We start from the raw sequence: 13,291 nt of genomic DNA on the forward strand, positions 1-13,291 counted from the left end.
AGCCCATTCTGTCACTTGTGCTGATGTTTTCATAAGAAGATGTTTTTCTATGGAAATTAGCACTCTTGGCTTCTCGTTCTGCCTCTTACTCATTCCTCTTCACATATGAAAAGGTGATTAATATGATGGGTGAAATTGGAAGGAACCACAGCAGACTTGTCCAATTTGACCGCTGCCCATATTTATTTTGACATGTGCCAAGCTGCAGGGATCAGGTGTTCAGACTTAATCTCCACTATGCACTGTAATACTCTGCCTTTTAGATGAGTGCTGCAATGGGTCCAGCTATTAGAGTGCCGACGTATGCAATTACATATAATTTAATGATGAAGTATTTACAAGCCTACTTAGCCACAGACCAAGCCTCATCTTTCAACGGCTTTATCAGTAACAGATATAATGCTTTGTTCTCCATCCTGTGTCTGTATTTCAATGTGTTCTAAACTAGCATGAATAAGAGAAATGCTCAATAAACAGCACTCTCTAAATCAGTAAAATAACTCAGGCCTTGACTGAGTTTTATAAATTTTTAATTGCATGTACCTGACATCATTTTAATGGTGAGATAATTAAATGAGTGCCACATATCCCACAAACTCAAGGAATCATAGCCTGGGGGAAATGAGCATTTTTCTGGATTTTTGAATTACAGAACATTAGGACTATATAAGGATATTAATGATTCGCCCACCTAACCGATCACCAGACTCATTGGGAGATGCCTAAAAACTAAAGAATCCCTTATAAATAATAGAGCTACTTAGTCAGATTTTCTGGGAGTGGAATTCAGTACCGTAATCTTGTTTGTTGCCTTGATTCATAACACGGCCAGCACCAGACAACTCGCAGGACTTTGGGAATTATATAATGAGTTACTAAACTTTTCCACAAAAGTACTTATTTCCAATGAGATGTTGATTGGTCCTACACATAATCGAAACATGTTCCTGCAAAGTCAAAGAACTGTAGCAAAGCCAAAGTGCGAATTTTGCATCACTTTCTAGTTTCAGAGGCTATCACCAAATGTTGTATTTGAATAATCATAACTCCTCTGGTGAGACAGATGTCTCTAAGCTGGCTTACTTTATTTCTTCTTTCTCTCCTCCTTCTGTGTTTACCTCACTTCCTTTCTTCTTCCTTTCTTCCTTTTCCTTTCTCTGTTCCTTCCTTCCTTTCATGATGACACAAAAAGGTAAGAGTCCTGAAATCCTTGAGGGTTTTTTTTTGGTCATAAATACTGGACTCCTTCATAAGCAAGAGAAACATACAGAACTCATCCATCGACAGAACAGAGGGATTGGAGGGAGGGAAGAAGGGAAAGAGAAAAAAGAAAGAAATGGAAAACCATAGTTCAAGTACAGAGGAAAAAAAATTGCAGACAGTAGTACAGAAAGCAGAAGTCATAATCATTGCAGGGTTAGGAACTACGGGGATTAATGGCTACAATTCTGTACAAAACTATATGGTGGTTGACCATCTTTATAAAATTTACTTTCTTTCTTTACTGGAAATATGGGAGTACTTAGAAGGTGAGTGCCCCATTTTTCATATTAGTTTTTTTTTAATTCATTCATAACCTTTTTAATTATAATTGAGCTTTACATTTATTATTATATTTATAATTTATATTATGTTATTTATACATTTTCTATGTATATTGTATATAGATGTACTATTTGTAATTTAAATTACTTAATTTACCTTTTAATTAAGCTCTAGACCAAAGATATTGTTTTACATATGGCCATGGCTTATTTTTGCAGTAAAGTATTCTCATTGGTTCTGTAAGTCAAATTATATCAGTATTATTGCTTCCTGGGGCCCAAAGTGATACTTCAGTTTTTTTCAGATTAGAGTGCTTTTCCAGTACAGTATGAGGATACCAGTCCCTACAATACCACTTTTCTCTCAGAAGTCACACTGTGACCAAATCAGGTGACTTTTCCTCAATATGCCCCGTAAAGCACTGCATAAGGAGCACAGAAGAAGCCAGGAAATTGCACAACACTTCTCTCCTTACTATATTTACAGGACACTCAGGAGAAAAAAGAGTCCGTGCTCCTGAGTAGAGAACTTGTCTGTGTGTGAAACCAGGAAGGAAAAGGATGAACTAGGGGGCCAAGACACTTAGAACCTGTATTGATCTGTCACCAAATAGAAAGAGAAATTTCTGAGGACATTGTACCAGTATCTATGCAAAAAGCAAGGGCAGATTAGCCTCAAGAGACACAACGGACAAGTATGGTTTACAAGTTCCCACCTCTGAAATTTCCTCCACCTGTCAACTTTGAGCTGTTGGTGAACCATTTCTTGGCTGTGGGTTTGGTCTTAGGATTTATTGATTCTTTTGTTCCCGCAAGGGCTGCATACATCAGAATCCCTACAGATCCCCTTTCGGTGTCTCAGCTTCTTGCACTAATGACATAGTCTCCTTTAGTCCTTTCTTCCTTTTATATGTTGGCCAAAATTGAGACTAGTCCCTTTTTTAAGAGTTACAACTGGACAGCCAACACAGCAGCATTTCATTTTTTCATTCTCTCTCTAGTTTGTCCAAAACTTATTACCTCCTGCTAAGATTTGAGCAATAATCTGTCCTGGCCATTCTATCACCTTCATGATGAACTTGGGATTGGAAAGTCAACAAGAAGGACCAGGCCAGGGGCGCCTGGGTGGCTCAGTGGGTTAAGCCACTGCCTTCGGCTCAGGTCATGATCTCGGGGTCCTGGGATCGAGCCCCGCATCGGGCTCTCTGCTCAGCAGGGAGCCTGCTTCCCCCTCTCTCTCTGCCTGCCTCTCTGCCTACTTGTGACCTCTCTCTGTCAAATAAATAAATAAAATTTAAAAAAAAAAAAAAAAAAAAAAAGAATGACCAGGCCAGCTTTCCTAAGAGTGGAATGGGATTTTGATCCACCTCCCAATTTTTATGCCAATGAATTCTGAGAAACCTCAATGAATCACTAGACAGAAATCAATGGGGGAACTCACCTGACTTCTGGGTATGCCCTCTGCAACTTCTCCTTATTCTTAGCAGAAAGCTTTCAAGTATTGCCATTAGCAGCCCTTCTCTGTGGGTCTCTAATGTCCTTAGTTTTTCTGTAGTTGTGAGGAGGAGCTGTGGTAGACAGTGGGCTTCCTTGGCTGTAATACCCTTTGGTGTGCTAATCTTCTGACTTCTGACATACTTGCTTCAGAAAAGAAGCAGTCTTCTGGTTATGGTAGCCAGAGAACCTCTTCTTGGTTGGGGTTGTAAGCCTCTCTGCCTACTTGGGATCCCTGTCTGTCAAATAAATAAATAAAATCTTAAAAAAAAAAAAAAAGATTGGGTGGGGTTGTCAGGCAAGTATATGTTTCTGGGTATTACACAAACTTCTGGGCACTGGAAAAAGGAGTGTTTACATGAGCATTATCAGCTGGCAAGAATAATGGGGATAGCAGGGGAGTCCTGGGATTCTTCACTGGCTCCAGCTTTGCTAGCGATCCACATAAGAAGGGCTCATTTCCCTCAGCATGAGTTTAAGAAGAAGGTAAAGTGTATGACACGCTGGTTTCCTTCCCAATTTGACGATTCATCACCTTAATAGCTTATCATTTTCCAACTGATTACTGAAGCCAATCTCTGTCTTCCTAGAGTTTTTTGTTTTCTTTTTTAATATAAGTTCTGAATGATTCTCTAATTTGTTTCTTTATCATGTGTGCTCTCCCTCCCACCTATACGGTGTGTGTATGAGAAGACTCTTGGAGTTGGAATTTGGGCTAAGACATGAGGTGACTCAAAGTAGGCCACAAGGCACACAAACCTGTGTCCTCAAACAGAGCAAGTACTTCATTACCAGCTAAAGAAATTGTGTCCTCATCCATCTCTCTCTCTCTCTCTTTTTTTTTTTTTTTTAACATTTATCTTATTTATTTGAGAGAGAAGAGACCAAGTTGAGGGAAGAGTAGAGGAAGAGAGAATCTCAAGCAAACTCCCCACTGAGTGCAGAGCCCAAAGCAGGACCAGGCCCAGGACCCTGAGATCATGAGCCACAAGGAAATTAAGAGTTGGAAGCTAAACCGACTGAGCCACCCAGGTGCCTCTCCCTCATCCCTCTTTAAGGGAAATTCGCTAATGAAGGGAACCACCCATCTAAAATACTGTCACTGGCCTCTTATCCAGAGTCACTTTTCAGGAAGAAGAGATAAAATATGACTAAGTGACCAAGAACAGCAGAGAAAAGAAGAAAATGAAGGCTCTGTGAAAGAGAAAACACCTTCAATTCTGCATTTTCTCCTCCATTTCTCCCTCATTATTTTCTTCTTGATTTTCAAGTCAGCCTTTTTTTTTTCCTTAGAGTGATATTTATGCCATAAATATCAGTAATACATATGCTTGGAATGAAGCCTCAACAATGTTAATTAGTCCAAATTAAAAGAACGAACCCCAGCACCGCAATCCTAGACTCCCATTTACTCATTCCAGATGTGAACCAAAGATATTAGCCTTAAGGGAAAGATCTGTATGCAGCATTTCTGGCTTCCCAAATTTTCCAACCATATAATGATCCGGTTAGGATTTTGGAGCCTGAACTACACATGCTTATTCAATAGTAAAATCTCAAATTTGGAATCCAGCTGGTATTTCAAAAGAGAAGAGAGCTACAAGGAAGACTGTTTATAATACAGGGTACCTGACTGGTGTATGGCCATAGACCTTTAATTGATCTGCTCATCACAATAACTGTCATTGCCAGGGTTGTTGAGGAAATATTGTTAAAATCTCCGTCCAATCCAGGAAACCTCTCCATAAAAATAGAAAAAAAAAAACACCACTTTTATTATTGAATAAGTCTTAAATCAAAATGTGATATAACTTACAAGCAATCCACTAAGTGTTGTCAAGACAAAAAGGCACCCTTTTATATAGCCAAGCAGACACAATCCACATGTTAGTGTTAAAATAAACACCAACTAATCCACAGATTAGAGGCCTGGCAGAGCCCTTTATCAGATGTAGCTCATCTGAAATTTACTGGGTAATTGGGATAACTATTTGTGATAGCTAATTGGCCTTATTTAAAGGAAGAAAAACCTATCTCATATCCTTGTGACAAGAGGTAGTTTTGTAATTTGGAGCTACACATCTACAAAGCTAGGTTCCTGCTTTCCCACAGAAACTGAGAAATGTGGAGCTATCTTCCCTGATGTTTATATTTCAAACTGATGGCTCCCCAGGTCCTTGAGACAGATATTCCTGCATCCTAATGCTAACCAGAGGGTTATTTAGCCTTTAAAAAGACTTATATACATTTCAAAATGTGGCAAAATAACTTACAAATTTTTAAAGTATATATTCTAGGAAAAATGTGGGACAGGAGTCTCTTCCATTATTTTTGACAGGAAGAATTAAGCCTCTTATTTTTAATTTGTATTTGCCCTTACATAGTTAAAAAATCTCTATTTTCCCTAACCTCAAATCATGAAACTATTTCCCATATTTTCTTCTAAAAGCTTTACAGTTTTAGTTTCAGGATTAAGTTTGTGATGCATCTTTAACTTTTGTATACTGTGTGAGATTGGAATAGATATTATTCCCCATAAAATGACCATTTATTCCAGTATCATTTGATGAGAATACTTTCTTTTTGCCCATTGGATTGCTCTGGTGTCTTTTCAAAAATCATAAATACAGTACAAGTAGAGGTTTATTTTTAGATTTCTAATAAACACTATTGATCTGTTTATTGATTTTTATATTATCTTTTATTTATAAATTTATCTTCTTTAAGTTTTTAAAAATTAATTATTTGGGAGAGAGGAGAAAGAGCATACAAGAGAGAGCACAAGCAGAGGAAGGGAGAGAGGGAGAGGGAGAAGCAGACTCCCTACTGAGCAGGGAGCCCCACACAGGGCTCCATCCCAGGACCCTGAGATCATGACCTGAGCTGAAAGCAGAGGCTCAACCAAATGAGCCACCCAGGTGCCCTAATCTCATTTTTAGTTTTGACACCAAACATCATCATTTGACACAGAGGGGTAATGATGCTCTGTTTTTCATATGAGGAGATGAAAGATGCACAGATGGCAGGGATTTTCTCAGAGCAACCCAGTTAGAGTCACAATGGAAGGACTGACTTCAAATTTGCTTTGTGCTAGAGTTGTCATCTTATGACAGCATTCTTCCTCCTATTCAAACTGTTTAGTCAATCTCAGTAATAGAGCCACAGATGTAGGGCTGGGGCTTGAGCAAATGTGGAGACTAGTGTTTTACAACTTTTGTGTAGCACTAGCAGACCTGGAAATCACAGAATTTCCTCTATAATTAATGGAATAAAGAAATGCAGTTACAGAAGTGTTTCTTTTCTTTTCTTTTCTTTTTTTTTGGATTATACTCACATGTTGTTTTGACACATTTTATCCAGGCTTAAAGAATATATGCAGGTTCTAGCTGCCAGCAGATAGTCTTAAGAAGGCTTCACTGACATTTTCTATAATCTGCTGAGTCTAGTTTTCTATAATGCTCTGAATTACTTTCACTGACCAAATATTAAATTCTAGAAATGTCTCTGAGATTCCATAAGGGTCCTTTCAAATGAATGCAACTTAGTAAGTTATTTTTCTTTCTATACTTTGTCTTCTTCAAGTATAAATTTTTTTTAAGATTTTAAAAAAATTATTTATTTGACAGAGATCACAAGTAGGCAGAGAGGCAGAGAGAGAGAGAGAGAGAGAGAGAGAGAGGAGGAAGTAGGAAGAGGAAGCAGGCTCCCCCTGAGCAGAAAGCCTGATGCAGGTCTAAATCCCATGACCCTGGGATCATGACCTGAGCTGAACGCAGAGGCCTTAACCCACTGAGCCACCCAGGCACCCCCTCAAGTATAAATATGTGATAATGCCTTCTCCTTAAATCCCACAATGACACCCATGGTCTCTTTAGCAGGTAGACTAGGGCATTTCAAACATGACGCACAGTGTAGTGACATATTTTATGACTTTAAATCTTATTCAGTAAAAAATATACAATCGTGTTTTTCTTGAATTTTTTCCTCACTAACAAAAGGGAATAGAAACATACGATGTTCTGAGACTCCAGTAACTGGTGTCAATTTAAGCCAGTCTCATGAAATAGCTTCAGCGATTTTAGTCTTTCTAGAACATAACCTAAATATTCAGGAGTCCTGAGGATTTTTCAGTTCCTCCTTCCACTCTAAATTTAGTGGAAACATTTCCTCTTTGGAAAGGTGAATGGGTAGACTCAATTATGGTAAGAATTTATTACACCAGGTAGCATTCATTTCTTGCTCTCCCTTCCCAAAATGCAAAGTCTAAGAAATCCACAGGTGCTATTGTTTCATGCCACCTGTTGTGGAAAGAAGTCTGACTTACCCTCTCAATATGCTCAGCTCCCACATACTTTAATTTGAAGGCACTAAATTATAACTACAGCCATTGCTTCTGTGTGACCATTATTACCTGATCACACCATGCAGTCAGGTGATTGCATCCTTACAATCCTATAACTGTGTTACTGGTGAATTTTTGAACCTATACTACACAGTGTTGGCCAATTTCATTTTTTTAAAAGAAGGTAACTTTGTTACCTATTATAAGATTATGCAAAGAACTCTCACTTGCAGGGGTTATATGGGAGGCTCAGTCAGTTAATCATCAGACTCTTGATTTCAGCTCAGGTCATGATCTCAAGGTTGTGAGGCTGATTGCCATGTGGGGTTCTATGCTGGGTGTGGAGCCTTCTTAAGATTCTTGCTCTCCCTCTGTACCCTGCCCCTTCTCTTTCCCTCTCTAAAAAAAGAAAGAAAAAGAATCATTATTTGTGATGTATAATATCTACTACTACTGACCATCCACATACTTCCCCCCCTAGCCCCACCGAAGCTACCCTAGGTCTCACCACTTACTAGGAAATGTATTGTAGGTTGTGACCTTTGTCTATCCTGATCTGTTATGCTGAGAGCTAGGGAGTTTAAGAATCAAAATTTTATCACTATTTCATAAACATTCTTGAGGTTTTCTTATACTGTAATTAACTAAGGTCATCCTGATGTATATTTCACATGTGTCCACATTTCTTACATCTATAATGGTCTAGGAAAGCTTATGATTTAGACTATTGGAATCTTCTTTTTTCCAATTCTTATCCATTTTAGGCTTCATAAGGAGCAATTCACATCTCTCTTCCTCCCCATCCCCCACGAATCTTATAGGGTTATAATGATCTTAATCCAGTTCCTCATTTTTACACATTCCCAGAGGACTTACTCCCCTTTCCTACTCACCCTCTGTCATTTTGGCAACTTGGGTTTCCACTTCTCATTGACTCAGAGTGCATTTTCTTTGGAAACGCAAAGCAAATGTCCATTGACTGATATTTAGGACACCACTCAAAGTGTCCCACTTAGTTCTTGTCTCTAGCTATTGAAACAGTTTTATAAATATTCCCTGACCCACTGGGACCTTAGAAGCTCCCTTCAGTTACTCTTCCAAGTGTGGTACATAAGAAGCGCCTTCTGATGAACAGCAGTGTAACTTGCACAAATCCATGGTTCTTGATACTCTTAAATCCCAGACTAAGTCTCTAAACTGTTGGGCCCTCTGAAGCACACTGTACATACTCAGAATACAAATGACTTCACATTTCTTTTCTTTTTCTTTTTTTTTTTTTAAAGATTATTTATTTATTTATTTGACAGAGAGAGATCACAAGTAGGCAGAGAGGCAGGCAGAGAGAGAGAGGAGGAAGCAGGCTCCCTGCTGAGCAGAGAGCACGATGCGGAACTCGATCCCAGGACCCTGAGATCATGACCTGAGCCGAAGGCAGCGGCTTAACCCACTGAGCCACCCAGGCGCCCTGACTTCACATTTCTAACGACTGCTTTCTTTTTGCTACCTGGCACCTCTCTGGTATCTTAGTAGACTGTATCAGTCATGTGAAAAGGCATCTTCTCCTGGGACTGGAGGATCAACCTTGAAACTCTTTCAGTTCTTACTTCTGAACTGTTACTATACAAAATGGTTAATGCTTTTCCACTGCTTGCCATAACATATTGGCCCTTGTTCAAATGGTGAAAATATCAGTTTTGGGGATAAAAAGTCCCCAAATATCCCCATACTGCAGGAGTCTCATGATATTAGATATTACACTTACTCTTTTCCACAAAGAGGTTTAGGCTTTAGAATTTCAGGGTTTGAGCCTGAGTCAGTATCTTTGAAGTGTATATATTTAAGCAGTTACCTTCTCAATGATCTTTCTGAGAGTTACGCTTCCCCCACCCCCACCAAAAAAAACCCTATTTTCAATTCCTAGAGACTTGGTGGTGCTATTCAAGAGTTTTAGCTCTTTAAATTCTTTCTTTTGATGCTGAAGTTGTTTGCATATTTATAAAGTTACAGTTTGTTCTTAGAAATAATTTAGAGAATCGTATGATGTGGGATGAGATCCTCAATTTATACAATACATTGCAACGTCATAAACTGCTGGAATTGAAGTCCATGCTGAAAGCATCTCTGATACCTCATCTGGCATGTTTGTTTGTTTTAAACTTATCTGGCATCTCTTATGCACTTATACTTCTCCTCCCTAGGGTCCGAAATAATACCAGGTTTTGTTTTGTTTTGTTTTTCTTTTACCACAAATAATAACATAGTATCATTATCATAGCTTCCTCATTTACCTATCCTATCATAAAGGAATGATAGAAATTAATGGGTTTGAGACACATAAGGCTTTAGAATTTGTTGAAAAGCACCTCTATATGGAGAAATAAATGAGAGTTATCATATACTTTGTAATATGATTGATCATCTGACATGGACTAAGCTAAGCCTTTACATGTGGTAACTAAATTAAACCTCACAACAAACATGTGAGGTTGATTGTATTATTTTCTCCATATTATAAATAGGAAACCAAGGTGAAGAGAGGTTGAGTGACTTGTCTAAGTACATATGGCAAGTAAAGGATAGGGTCAAAATGCTAACCCAGCAGTTTTATTCCAGAGCTCACCCTTTTATTAACTAAGCAATACAGAAACTTCCCAACCTGGTAAGTAGATAAAAATGAACTGGAATTTTCTGTGCTCCTGAAGATTTTGCCAAAATTTCATCTCTTTCTGGTTGTTTCCCTTAAATGTGCTTTATAAAAATTTATAAGGTTTCTAAAATTAAGAACTGATTCCAAAGATTTTGTACTTATTCCTGATGATCAACATTCTGTCAGTGGATACAGGTCCAAACATTGTTCAGTCCTATAGACTGGAGAAGATATGATCTGCTTTAGCAGTTTAGGTAAAAAGTGAAGTTGCGTCCCCTCTAATATAACTGTAAGCCCAGCCCACAAATTATGAGTAGGTCATTCTCCTGGAAATTCCCTTTTTAATGTTCCCAAGGATTTCCAGGCTGAAATGAATCAGTTTTAACCACATTGCAGGAAAGTTTGCATTAGTCACGGAAGCATCCTATTCTCTTGGGTTGCTCCTCTCTGCAGCCATTTTTCATGCTCAAGAGTATGCTACAAGCTGTACCTAGAGATGCCCAACACAAGTAATTCTCACCTTACTAAACACTCTCAAATGAAGGATAAAGGGCAAATTATGTGATGCAAAAACAAATTATGTGATGCATTCACCAAAAGGTCAGCAATAAGTTTCCCAAAGTTGGATATTCAACCTGACTTAGTCCCATGGGGTAGGATTAGCCGTTAAAATAGCTCTCTTTGTGAAATGATTTATCTTCCTTTCTCAAGAGTCCATCTATCTAAAGACAGCATTATATTTTTATTAGTAGTATGAGTGACAAAAATAGAATGGCAAGACTGTTTTCAAGGTCAAGGACCTTAGAGTTATCTACAAAACAAACAATAACAACAAAACAAAGGCTGCATGTTTGCCTTACAGGATCTACCTAAATAAAGCACTCATCTTTCTTTGTTTCCAAGACAAAGGCAGTTTCAATGGCAATGCTATCTTCACCTTTAGTCTACCAAAACAAGAGTGTCCTCAAAATTCTACCACTGCATACTAGATTAATGCATTTTCTTATAAACTTTTTTTAAAGAATCAAGATTTTATGTGCTGATGATCTTTAAATAATTAGAATGGGCTTTAGAACAACTAATTATATGATTTGCCATATGAAAGAATATTTACCATGGGCCTAAGGCTGTTTTTCAGAATAGAGAGCTAACTAAGCGGGTAATGGAAAACTCAGCAGTGGAGGTGCTGGCAGGAAGTACACATTCTCATGTTGTGTGTTGCCATTTTGTGATGGAAGAATTAACTTATATTTGTTCATGTATGGTGGGTAATTACTGAGTGCATTTATACACAAAAAAATGTCTTCTGTGGTTTGAGCCATAGCAGGGCAAAGTAAAGGCATGGTAACCACTTTTCTTTGGACCAACTTTCCCATGATTTCATATATTTACAGATTGTTTACTTGGATTAAAAATATTGAAAAATTGGGGCACCTGGGTGGCTCAGTGCATTAAAGCCTCTGCCTTCTGCTCAGGTCATGATCTCAGGGTCCTGGGATCGAGCCCCGCATCGGGCTCTCTGTTCAGCAGGGAGCCTGCTTCCTTGTCTCTCTGCTGACTTGTGCTCTCTGTCTGTCAAATAAATAAATAAAATCTTTAAAAAAAATTAAAAAATAAAAAAAAATATTGAAAAATAGAGAAAGAAAAGAAAAAGAAGAAAACAGCAAAAAAAAAAAAAGAACAAGGGAGGGATAAAAAAGGTAAGTTGGGAGGGGAGATAAAGAAAGGAGAGAGAAGGGACGCCTGGGGGGCTCAGTTGGGTAAGCCTCTGCCTTTGGCTCAGGTCATGATCCCGGCGTTCTGGGATCGAGTCCCGCATCAGGCTCCTTGCTCGGCAGGGAGCCTGCTTCTCCCTCTGCCTCTGCCTGCCATTCTGTCTGCCTGTGCTTGCTCTCTCGCCCCCCCTCTCTCTGATAAATAAATAAAATCTAAAAAAAAAAAAAAAAAAAAAAAGGAGAGAGTAAAAAAGGAGTGAACAGGAAGGGGAGAGAGAGAGAATAGGAATCTAGAAATCTACTATCAACTCAGGATATATCTACCCTGAAATTTGGGACCTGAATAAAACTTCTCTTCAGTCTACTAAATGAGATTTTGTTTTCCTTCTCACATATGAACTTGGGTAATTTGTAACATATGTGGATGCAGTGAAAGGGGGAGTAATTTAAAAGTAAAAAAAAAAAACAGATCTAGAATATTTCCTACAAATTTAAACCTAAATGCAGGCAGACTCTACCACTTCTGAAGTATTTGCCTTGCTCTCCACTGCCCCTTCACCCCCTATCTCTCTCTCTCTCTCTCTCACACACACACACACAGTAAATGCTGATTATAATGAGATATTTTGTTCTGCTAATTATTTCTTGCCTGAACTTGATATGTCTGATGATGATGATGATGATAAACGAAAAAATACCCAAAGTTGTGCTTTAAAGTCAACTGTCAGTGATACTGCTGGGAGGCAGAACAGTGAACCCCCAAGATGTCCACATTCTAATCCCAGCAACTGTGGATATGTTACCTTAAACGACAAAAGGGAATTTATAGATGTAATTCAGGACTACAACCTGGATATGAGAATAGGATGAATTATTCAAGTGGGACCAGTGTAATCATGTGAGTCCTTAAGAGTGGAAAAACTCTCAGCTGCAGTCTGAGAAGAATGTGAGTCCTGTTGCTGACTCTGAAATGCAGGTGGTTATGTGCAAAGGAGGGGGAGGAAATGCTTCTAGTATCCAAGTGCAGCCCCAGCTCATGGCCACCAAGGAATCTGGGACCTCCAACTCACAAACACATCCAACTGAACTCTGTTAAAACCTGAACAAACAGGGGAATAGCTTGCACTCTAGGGCCTCCTGAGGGGAAGGCAGCTCTGCCAATACCTTGGTCGTGGCCTGGTGAGAACTGTATTGAGCTTCTTACATATGGAACTACAGGATAATAAATGTGTGAGGACTTTTAAAACTTTTTAAAAAGATTTTATTTATTTATTTGACAGAGAGAGACACTGTGAGAGGGGGAACACAAGCAGGGGAAGTGGGAGAGGGAGAAGCAGGCTTCTGGCTGAGCAGGGAGCTCAATATGCAGCTCTGTCCCAGGCAGATGCTGAGCCAAAGGCAGATGCTTAACAACTGAGCCACCCAGGCATCCCTAAATGTGTGCAGTCTTAAGACACTAATTTGGTGGTAATTTTTATGGCATCAGTAGAAAACATATAATTATCTTATAATATATACACATATATATGTATATACATTTTTTTGTTGT

Source organism: Mustela nigripes, chromosome 1 (assembly GCF_022355385.1).
Source record: "Mustela nigripes isolate SB6536 chromosome 1, MUSNIG.SB6536, whole genome shotgun sequence".
In the NCBI taxonomy this organism is placed as follows: Eukaryota; Metazoa; Chordata; class Mammalia; order Carnivora; family Mustelidae; genus Mustela; species Mustela nigripes.